This window comes from Tachypleus tridentatus, chromosome 8 (genome assembly GCF_004210375.1).
Source record: "Tachypleus tridentatus isolate NWPU-2018 chromosome 8, ASM421037v1, whole genome shotgun sequence".
Classification (NCBI taxonomy): Eukaryota; Metazoa; Arthropoda; class Merostomata; order Xiphosura; family Limulidae; genus Tachypleus; species Tachypleus tridentatus.
In genome coordinates this window covers 10113297-10124023 of record NC_134832.1, presented here as the reverse complement: position 1 = coordinate 10124023, position 10727 = coordinate 10113297, and the positions used below count along the sequence as shown (strand labels likewise).

The window sequence follows — 10727 nt, the reverse complement described above, 5'->3', positions numbered from 1 at the left end:
TATCAGCATTTAGTAAGTTTACTGATCTTGTATTGATAAAGCAATGCTAATACAGGAAAGAAGAAAATGGTTTGTAAGTGTCAAATGCATATATGTGGTACATGTGGTAAATAACCTTGATGTCAGTATGGATGCAATGGTTTAGACCTAGAGGTCAAAATGGCATGAAAAACTGGTGGGAAACAGCTGCAGAGCAAATTAAAGGCACAAAGAAAGAAAAATAGAAGGACTGATTATGCTATTTCATTGGAAAGTGATGAAGATGAAATGTCTAACAATACTTCTGAGGATCCCTTGAATTTTGTGACATCAAAGAATGATGCAGATCATCAAAGAACTCAAATACAAGAGCAAAGAGTTCAAAGAATTATTGTAGTATTCCAACAAGGCATGAGAACAATGTCTATTCAATGTGGTAGTTCTTTGGTATTAATTTACAGTACTTCATAAATTAAGAAGTTTGACAGAAGACATCAAGTTGCAGTGCTCTTGACAAGAAAAATTGACTTTTAGCATTCTGCATGATTGTATTAAAAATTCTATGTACATTGTTTCTCCCAGGAAATTTGGATAATATTACGAACGTGATTGGAAATTATATTTGTAAGAAATCTGATGATACAAAATTATCATCATCTGCCAATGATATGCAATGAGCTCTGCCAGAGAAATATATTCAGATAAAAGCTATATACATGCACTGCTTTGTTAGTGAATGGCATTCAAAGAAGTGAAGATCTGATTATTGGAGAATAAGCTATCGAAACAGTTAGATGGCTCTTTTCAATTAGTCTGTGCTTTAACTAGAATCTACAGTGTGATCTGTTCAATGTTACTGTAATCGAGCTACACTAAATGTGGTAAAGTTCCATTGAACAAGGTGATAGAATTATCTCAATGATGCCAAGGTCAAAGCCTTCATATCTACTCAGCAAACAAAGAACAACAACAGGACAAATAGCTAAGAACACAACAAACTATGGCTAAGTAGGTAAGACAAAACCACAACACTACATTAATGTCTTAAGTGTGCTACTGTGCACTGTAGGAGTCAAAACTAATGATAATATCACGACACAAGCAATTTTTTTCAAAAACTATGTGTTTAATTTTTATTCAACCAGAAAACATTAAAAGTAGTTTTAGTTCATTCCTGAATTATGTTAGATATTAAGATCTTCCACAGAACCTTATTCTAGGTTTCTGGCCAAAGGAAGCACTGTTAAAATATTTTATTTCAGTGATAGTACGGAATTACAGAAACCAATATTATTGTAAAATGTTTAATAAAAGTGGTGTCAAAAGAGAAATGCTCAATGAATGAACAAGAAACATTTGGGGTGGGCATTAGTTGCTACAAAAACACCCACACAATGATTTTTTGCTCAAATGTGTTGAAAAGAAAACCCATAATTCCTAGGGTTCAAGTTTAATAAATATAACTTTGAAACCTTAAATTTTTTTGCTGCCCTGTAAATTTTAAAAACTCCCACTAGAGGTATTATGTTCCTGGTTTGGAAACACCAATGTAAACCAATTAAATGAATGAAAGCTATTATTGAAACTTGTTGGGATCTTTTAATTAGAAAAAATGGTAATAAATTTTTAGTTATTAATTGCCAAAGGCATGTACTAAAGTAATTGAGTGGAGTGTTTTACCAATTATCATATCCATGTCATCTCTTTTTATGTATATGCATTACATCAATGATTTTCTCAAACATCCAAGTTGTTTCAGAATTACAAAAATCAAGTTTGTAAATTTTCATTGCTCAGTAGTTACTTGCAGTTTTCTATTTTGAGCAAACCATTAAGACTTTTGAAATATTTTTGAATAAAATGAAATTCTGTAATATCAGCTCTCCCAAGCATTGTAACAGCATTATTATATTTGCAAATAATACTGTCCACTAAGTTATCCAAATTATTGACATAAGCTGGGAGCAAGAGTCCTAAAACAGAAACCTTATTGGAAAAATGCCACTGTGCCACTGCTGTATTTTAAATGAATTTTTTTATTTTTCCTGCAAATTTCAATTATCCAGAGAATTTGTTTAACAGCAGGTATCTTATCAAATGCTTTCAAGTTTATTATACACTATCAACAGAAATGACCTCATTTTTATGATTTACTCATAATAAATGTTAATGCCTTTCCAATCAGAGTGATAGTTTACCATACTATTTTTGTTTCTTTCTTAACTCTTTCCTCAATAGTGAGAGGTGGGCATTTGCAGGTTTTTGACTAGTTTTGACTAGAAAGAAGTTTTTTCTTTCATTTAGTTAAAAAAAAACAGCACCTGAAATTAAGTTAAAGACAATGCATATTCAAGGTTTTACTGTAAAGTTAATCAGGGTTACTAGTTTTAGTCTCAAGATATTTTGTATTGTAACTTATTATTCATGTATATTTTATTTCTGTATGAAACACTACTATTTCTAACCTGGAAATATTTCCTGGTAAAATATGTTATTTTTTTATTATTGAAGTTAATTAAAGAAGGTGTGAATACTTTAGAAGAAGATTATTCTATTGGACAGTATGGAAAGTTGCCAATGAATCAGTCTCAAAAGAAGATAATAAAATATCTTGTAGATGTTAAAGAACTTGATTTGAACTTTGCTGATAAGAAGGTGTGGGTACATGGATGTCTTCATACCAGTCAAGCAAAAGGTGAGATTTTAGCATTAATATTTCACACAAATTATGGAATACTGATGTTCTACAAAGCTATGTTGTACTTCTTAGAATTGTCTACAGCTGTTTGAATTACTTCTCTTATAATCATGATGGACTAAGATTATGAATTTCATTACTTGAAATAAAATATTTAGTACTTGGTGGTAAAGTCGCTTAAACCACATTTTAGGCCCGTATTGAAAGCAAATGGGACATATACAATTGTAGAATCTAATACATAAATAAAATATTTTAAGGAAATTATGATATCAGACATTAGTAAGCATTGTGAGCATTATAACTAATTCTGAAGTTGTACGATTAGTGTGGTGTACACATGCAGCATGGAAGGATAGTTTGTGTTAAAAAGGTTTTGTTTGAAATAGAGCTAAGACAGAAGGTTGATAGAAATGGTTAAACAACTTTTCTTTAGTTTTAATTTTAAAAAATTAAATTGTTCATTTGATACAAGCATGTATTCAAATGGTGCCTTGTTAATCTTTAATTACTTCTGTTATAAATGATGGCACAGCAGCAGATAACTTTAGAGTGGTGTTTACAACTCAGTTAAAATGTCAAAGGTTTTATGGATTGTATGATTTATCATGCTACTACATCCAGCAAATATTTTATTATTGATTGGTGAATGTGAAATTTGCTTGGAATACCTTGTGGTACAAGTGATTCTAAGAAACTTCAATCATTATCAAGAAATTTCTGTCTAGAAATCTAAAATTGTATATTGAATATAATTTAATACAATCTGAGGTTGTTGCTCAAAATGAAGTTCAAAAGGGGCAAATATCAACTAAGTTATAATTAATGGTACTAGAAAGATTATTTGATTATCTGACAAGCACACTCATTAATGATGTATATCTCATATTGATAATGTACATGTATAATTTCATATATGTATAAAAATAGTCCACATTTGATCATTATTTTTTAAATTGGTAAAACAGTTGGCACATTTCACTTGTATTCAGTAACTAGGCTACTACAAATAGTAGTTCTAGTATTTGTTTGTACCTGTGACTGGTAGTTACAACATTTTTTCATTGTTTTTTCACAGGAAAACAATGTTTTTTTGTTCTTTGTCAGCAACATTTTACAGTTCAGTGTCTTGTATCAGTATCTGAAATTGTCAGTAAAGCAATGGTAAAGTTTGTTGCATTGTAAGTATAAACATTTTTTAAATCATTTTCACATATAATACACATAAACAGAAATCTTCCAGAGCCACACATTTCCACTCTTTGGTGATCATATTTAAGGTCATTTGTAAGTATGAGGATAGAAATTTAGGAGGAGGATGTAATATTTGTTAAAATTATAACTTTTATTTCAAAAGTTAATTAACTGAAATTATGATTGATTTGTTACCAAAATTAGTTGTTCTTATTATTACCAATTTCAGTTATTTCAACAATGGTATAATCAAAACTATGATGAAATCAATTGTTACAAAAGTAACAAATTGAAATTAGTTCCCCATAACTCATTGTTTTTGATTACTTAGACTATCCAAATAATCAGAATATTGCCATTGTGTTTGGTGTTAAACAAAAAGTGTACATACAGCATAATTAGGTGAAGTGCATAGTCATTTGAAGGTCTCAGGTCCAACTCCCATTGCCACTAAACTTGCTCCACCTGTCTTTATTCTAAAGCTACTAAATTGTTGTTACTCATTTTAAACTACTAATGGAGGGATGCTCAAATATTAAAATGTAAAACTACAAAGTATAAATTTACCATGATTTTGTATTGTGTTTACTGTTCTATTTCTGTTAGCATAATAATAATTTTTTTAAATTTTAATTGTGTTTAATATTTTTTGTTGTCAATCACATCACTATAAATAAAGGTTAAAGTTTCAAAACTGCTGGATTATAACCTGTGTAATTTAATCATTTAAGAATATAGTAATATATTTTAAGTTTTACTTTAATTTACTTCAAGAATTTATGTAAAAACAAAATACAGATACACATTTTGAAAAGACTAGTAAACAAAAGAGGTCATGATACAAAATTATAATTGCATATTCAATACTTTTTTGGGGGGCACTAGCTTTAACTTTCCACTGAGAATAGATCTCAAATGATCTTAATGAAGTCACTACTGTTGACCTGTTCTTTGACAATCAGTATTTGAATGGTTGCTTTTTAACATCATAGATTATAAGGATTCCACCTCTTCATAATTTTAGTCAATTGATATGTAGTTTTGTTTTTCCACAAGAACAGTTTCCCTTAAGATCATTAGCTGTCAGACCTATGCCAAGCCCCTTGGTGTGGATTCATGTACATGGTGAGGGGACTTCCAGAGAAGGTTCCTTTCTGTCAGTTTACCTCCCCAGGGATCTGAACATCCACCCACGGATTTTTTGTGCATGGTGGCCCATGAAGGGAAGAAAAGGATTCTGGTGGTTGAGGGGTCCAATCCTAACATACCACTTTGGCTTTGAATTCCTATAGATGGGCAGCCTTGGGGTGGCTTCACTAGGGTCAGTCAACTGGTCCACTTGGGTTAGGGTCAACCAAGTACTAGTGTTGGATGTTCTCAGCAGGTTTTGTGGACAATTGTATCATGCTGGTGTTTGGGTATAGTGCTCATGAAACCCTGGTGTTGCTGCAGTATCCTTGTTTGGCACTGTAGTGCATCCCCTCTCAGGGCTTCATGGTGGGTGGGGTCAGTGGGCACTGAAACGTAGCTTCCTTGTTATGGATATTCCTCTTTCTAACAAAATAAATAAAAATGAAAGAACTGAAAAAAACAATCATTGGAAAATGACCATGCATGAATGACTTTGTTTTACAGTCAACCTTACAGCCAGATTCTACAGCTCAATTTCTCATTTTCCATTCCTTCTCTGAGAAATCCTTGCAGCAGATGTCTCCATTTTTCATTCAGAAGGACTTCTTGCTCCACAAAATCAGTAAAGAAGTTGTACTCTGGAGACATTTTGATGGAAACATCCTTCAACACAGCATAACAAACTTCTCTTGAAATCAAAAGCTATTGGGGATATACTCATTAAGTTTACTCCCCATGCAACTTTGAATTCTTCCAGAGGAATTATACTTGAGAGGGATTTAAAGAACATTCCTGAGTTGAAAATCCTTGCTGGTTTCTCCAGTCAAGGCATAACTATGGTATGCCAAATCTTCACCCATAAAGACAGGATTATGGACCTTACCAATGTTCTAATACTAATGTTTACATCACCTTGTCCTCCTGCAATGGTCAGAGTAGGTCATCTGAACAACAAGGTATGGCTTTACTTTCTTAACCCTCTCAGATGTTTTCAGTGTCAAAAGTTTGGTCACTTAAAAACATTGTCATGGTTCTTTGGTATGTGCTCGTTGTGGTCATGACGCTTTCAAGTGCAACCTGAAACCACACTGTGTTAACTGTAGTGGCCCACACCTCTCTTACCTTGTTTCTTGCCCTAAATGGGTATAAGAGAAAGAGGTGCAATGCTTAAAGACTGTTAATAATATCACCTACTCAGAGTCTCAGAAATTATCCCCAACTCTATCCCAGACATATACTGCTGCACTCTATTCCACAACCACAGTGGGAGTGCCCCAAACAGAGTTGTTTGCAAAACGTCTTAAGAATCTTGTGCCCTCCATAATTAAAAAAGTTGATGCATCTATGTCTATTTCCATTTTTGTCCCTACCATTTATTCCAGTGACTGTCCAGTTTCACTTCCTTCAGGTTCAAATGTTTCGTCAGATCCATCCTCTTCTGCAGCCCCAAAAAGTAAATTGGCCATTCGTTCATACCCTTAGTCATTGGAATCTTTGTTCACAGACAGAGACCTGCCTACCTGACTCAGGGTAGGATCCATGGAAGTTGATTGATCTTCGTCCAATAAAGAAAAGAAGCGTGGTTGCAATCAGAAAATCTCCCTGCCACATTCTCCTCCACATAGATAACAATGGCCACTCTGATCCAGTGGAACTGTTGAGTTTTTTAATCAAATGTAGATAACATTAAGGATTTGATTGATTCTTACCATCCCATGTGTCTCTCCTTACAGGAAACATATCTGGAACCTAATGATACAGTCACCCTTCAGCAGCTTTCCTTGTATAGAAACAACAGGTCATGTGATGGACGAGTGCATGGCAGTGTGGCATTGCTGCTTGATCAGCGGGTGTTCACTCTGTCCTTGTCACTTGATACATACTTGGAGGTTGTAGCCATCCGTGTTTCATTGGGTCGTACCATCACTATTTGTTCTCTCTACCTGCTTCCTGAAGAGATCTATAATCAGACAAACCTTTGATGCCTTCATTGACCAGATACCATTCCCCTTTTAACTACTGGGAGATTTTAATGGACATAATCCCCTTTGGAGTGGTACTAGTATTGATGGGAGAGGTCGTGTTATAGAACATATGCTCTTGAACCACAACCTGTCTCTCTTCAATACTGGATCTTATACTTATTTTCATGCACCTAGTCAATCTTTTACTGCTATAGATCTTTCTGTCTGCTCCCTTTTTCACTTTTCTTGGAGAGTCGGCAGTAATCCTTGGGTCAGTATCATTTACCTATCATTTTTAGAGAGACTGGCTGTAGTCGATGCTATCTGACCAGCGTCTTCGATGGATGTTGGACCAGGCTAACTGGCCTTCTTTCACCACTTTCTCAGAACTTGATCCTGCCATTGTGTGTAAGCCATTGATAGATGGCTGTGTGGCAGCAGTGACTGACTGTATTGTCCAGGCAGCTAGTCGGTGTATTCCTTAAAGCTGGACATGTTTCCCACAGTATCCTCATCCATGGTGGAATCCTGCCTGCAAAAGGACAAGAAAAGCTCAAAAAAGGGCTTGGGATACCTTTGGTAGATATTCCACACTTTTAAACCACATTGCATTTCAGCAGGCCTGTGCACATGTTAGGCAGGTCAGATGTCAAAGCCAGAAGGAATCTTGGATTAAATATACCTCTAGCATTTCTTGTACCACTAGTTCTAAAATCATATGGGACATAATTTGAAAGGTTTAGTGACCAGTATCTTTCTGTCCCCTTTCAATCTTTTTCTCTGATGGCCAAGAAGCCGCTGATACCGAGAGCATCACCAAAACTCAGCAAAAGCTTTTATCGTACATCTAGCGCTTCATTCCTATCTTCTCAGCCATCAAAACACGGGCAGAACAATTGCCTCTTTCCTTTCAGGCTGATTGTCTCTATGACAATAATCACTCACTCATACTGATGGAACTTAAACTTGCTCTTTGTTAGTCTGGCAGTACATCGGTTGAACCTGATGATATTCATTTCGAGATGGTATGACATCTCTTTCCTGCCTCTCTTGTTATTCCTCTGATTGTTTTTAACAGGATCTGTTTGGAGAATGTTTTTCCTGATGCTTGCCACTATGCTATTGCATTCTCTTTCCCTAAACCTGAGAAGGATCTCAAGATTCCTTTCAACTACCTTTCAATTGCTTTGACGAACTGTCTCTGTAAGATCTTAAAGAGGATGGTTAATGCTTGTCTTATTTGGTTTCTTGAATCAAACAACCTCTTTTTTCCCTATCACTGTGGGTTCTGAAGACATCACTCCACCATGGACCACCTAAATCGACTTGAAACATCAATTAGGGAAACCTTTCTCAAACAACAACATCTTGTTTCTCTATTACTTTACCTTGAGAAGGCTTATGATACAACGTGGAGGTATGGTATCTTGCGAGACTTCCATTCATATGGGTTGCGTGGCAATTTACCAATTTTTATTAAACATTTTTTAATGAATTGGTAATTCCAAGTCTGTGTAGGTTCAACATTTTCCCATTCTTTTCCACAGGAACTTGGAGTCTTTCAGAGCTGTGTCTTTTGAGTGTCACTTTTCAACATAAAGATTAATGCCATCAGTGGACAACTACCCCTACAGTGGCAAATGGTCTCTTTATCGATGACTTTTATATCTCGTGTCATTCGTCAAATATGAGGTGTATTGAGTGGCATCTAGTCTGCCTTCACTCATTTATTGACATGGATCATTGCAAAATGTTTCAACTTTTCTCTCCAAAACTGTTTGCATGTACTTTCACCATCAATGAAGTAGTCACCCTGATCATGGACTTCATATTGGTGAAGCAGTGTTTTCCATGGTCCCTGAGGCTAAGTTCTTGGGGCTTATATTTGACTATTAGCTGACCTTTATACCACGCATCAAGCAACTAAGTGTCAAGTGTATAAGGGCACTGAACATCCTCCGTGCCATCTCTTCCACCTTTTGAAGGGTTGCGGATCAATGTTCCATACTAAAAGTCTATCGTGGCCTTATTTGATCAAAATTAGAGTATGGGTCTGCCAGGACTTCAGCCTTGAAAATGTCGGACCCCATTCACCATCAGGGGCTTTGGCTCTGCACAGGTTCCTTCCAAGTTTATCTAGTCCAGAGTTTGTACACAGAATCCCACGAACCCCCTCTACACCTTCGTTGTTTGCAACTGTTTTTAATGCAACTTCGATCTTTACCACAGCATTCCACATGGGGTTGTGTTTTCCTTTCCTAGTGGGCCACACTTTTTCATAGTAAATGGTCTGCCACTGTTCCTTTTAGCCTTCATTTCCAGGTGCAGTTGAATGAGTTTGGTCTATCTTTGGATGACACAGCGGTATATATAGATCAGCTCATCTTACTGTGACAAATTACTATCGCCAAGTGTGACCTTTCTTTTAGTCATCTGAAGAAGACAGATACTCCTGACTGGAAGTATTGCCTTCTATTTGCTGAACATCTTTTCAACCATCCTTTCATTCCTATTTATACAGATGATTTGAAATCAGATGCCATTGCTTGCTATCATTTGGTTGTTGCACATAGTTTCTACAGTTTCTGTGTTCATTCCCCAATTGTACGCCATTTCTCTTGCCCTGGATCACATAGAAGCTATGCAGTACACAAACTGTACTGTTTATACCAGTGTGATAAGCACTATGTTAACCCTGTAATCTCTACGTCAGTTCTCACCCTATTCTTGCTGATGTTCAAAACTGACTGGTCCATTTCTCTTTAACATCTATTTCTATCCAGTTCTTCTGGATACCAGGCCATGTTGGTATCTGCAGGAATGAGCACACTGACACCGAAGTTAAGTCCATCTGCTCTGGCACTATCACTGCTGTGCCTGTTCCATACATGGACTGTGGTTTTGTATTCAAGGCTTGGCTCCATACCAGTTGACAGTCGATTTGGAGTGAGCAACGTAAAAATGAGCTTTTCCAAATGAAACCCTTTATTGAGCTTTGAGCATTTTGTTTTCATAAGAATCGGAAAGAGAAAGTTGTCATAACTAGACTACCCATTGGTCACAGTTTTTTAACTCATCGTTTTCTTTTATCTTGGACTGATGCACCAGTGTTGTCTGTGTGACACTCATTTCATAATAAGCCACATTCTGCTGTCTTGCTGTCATTATGACTGTCAATGATGGCACCATTTTAGAAATGTTTTGTCCCAAGGTTTACACATAACGTCGGACAGTGTCATCGACGATGGTGACACTGTCCACCTTACAAATGTTTTTTTAGTTTTTTAAATGTGATTGACCTTTTTAACACTATTTAAATTTTTAATTCGTAAATTATACTTTTTTATAATTTTTTTTGAAGTGCAACTAGTTCGATATGAAATTAGAAAATGACCATAACGTCAAATTAACTCGAAACCAGGACTGGAAAGGCCAACTTAAGGTGACTAATGCTGGTGTTTGTACTTACCTATTAGTCATCCTAGCAAGTTATGACCATTCAACTTATGCTACAAAATTTCCTTTAAAACTAGTATTACTATAATTTCACTCTTGCTGCTGTACACTAGATCTAAAATTTGGATTTCATGCTGTTTAAGTTTTAATTCTAAATTTCAACTTTGTCTTGTTTTACCTTGATTTCATTTTACAAATTTTAATCCCTTTGCTTTCCTTTGAACTTTTTGCTGGATGTTTGGCACAGATAGCCTAGTTGCTTTACACCATAAAATGCCAAATTCACCCATCCACCCTGTGCCAAG

The 10727-nt window shown here is 35.5% G+C and overlaps 1 pseudogene; it reads left to right on the top strand.

Moving 5' to 3' along the window:
* The first annotated feature begins 267 nt into the window (after window positions 1-267).
* Window positions 268-10727, top strand: part of LOC143223867 (aspartate--tRNA ligase, cytoplasmic-like) — a 54924-nt pseudogene continuing 44464 nt past the window's right edge.